Below are 618 nucleotides of genomic sequence, written 5' to 3'. Positions count from 1 at the left end.
AGTGGAGGTGGACATTTTGAAGGCAGACTAACAGGTCTTTGAGTCAGAATTCTAGCTGATAGACAGGTGTTCAAATACTTATTTGCAGCTGTATCATACAAATAAATAGTTAAAAAATCATACATTGTGATTTCTGGAATTTTTTTTTTTTAGATTATGTCTCTCACAGTGGACATTCAATTACGATGACAATTTCAGACCCCTCCATGATTTCTAATTGGGAGAACTTGCAAAATAGCAGGGTGTTCAAATACTTATTTTCCTCACTGTATGTGTAATTGCGTGGTTGGCAATATGATATTAGAACAGTCTAACAAGTATTCACAAACAAATGTCAAGATATATTACTCGTAAAACACAAGCACAAAAATATATTACTTTTAAATGAGCCATTTCTATCTACATACACTGTGGGTCCCCTTACATGGATGCAGTCACTAGATTGAATATACGAAGAAGAACAACAAGTAATGGTAGTAGCAAAAAAAGGCAGTGAAGAGAGAAATAGATGTGAGAGTAAGCTACTCATTGGGATACGAGTACAAATCCATTAAAAAGAGAAACATAAATGCTGTGTGGCACACCTCGATAGCACCCATACCTACTTATATTTGTAGA

The sequence above is a fragment of the Micropterus dolomieu genome, linkage group LG17, assembly GCF_021292245.1.
Source record: "Micropterus dolomieu isolate WLL.071019.BEF.003 ecotype Adirondacks linkage group LG17, ASM2129224v1, whole genome shotgun sequence".
In the NCBI taxonomy this organism is placed as follows: Eukaryota; Metazoa; Chordata; class Actinopteri; order Centrarchiformes; family Centrarchidae; genus Micropterus; species Micropterus dolomieu.
Note: the sequence above shows the minus strand (reverse complement) of the source record.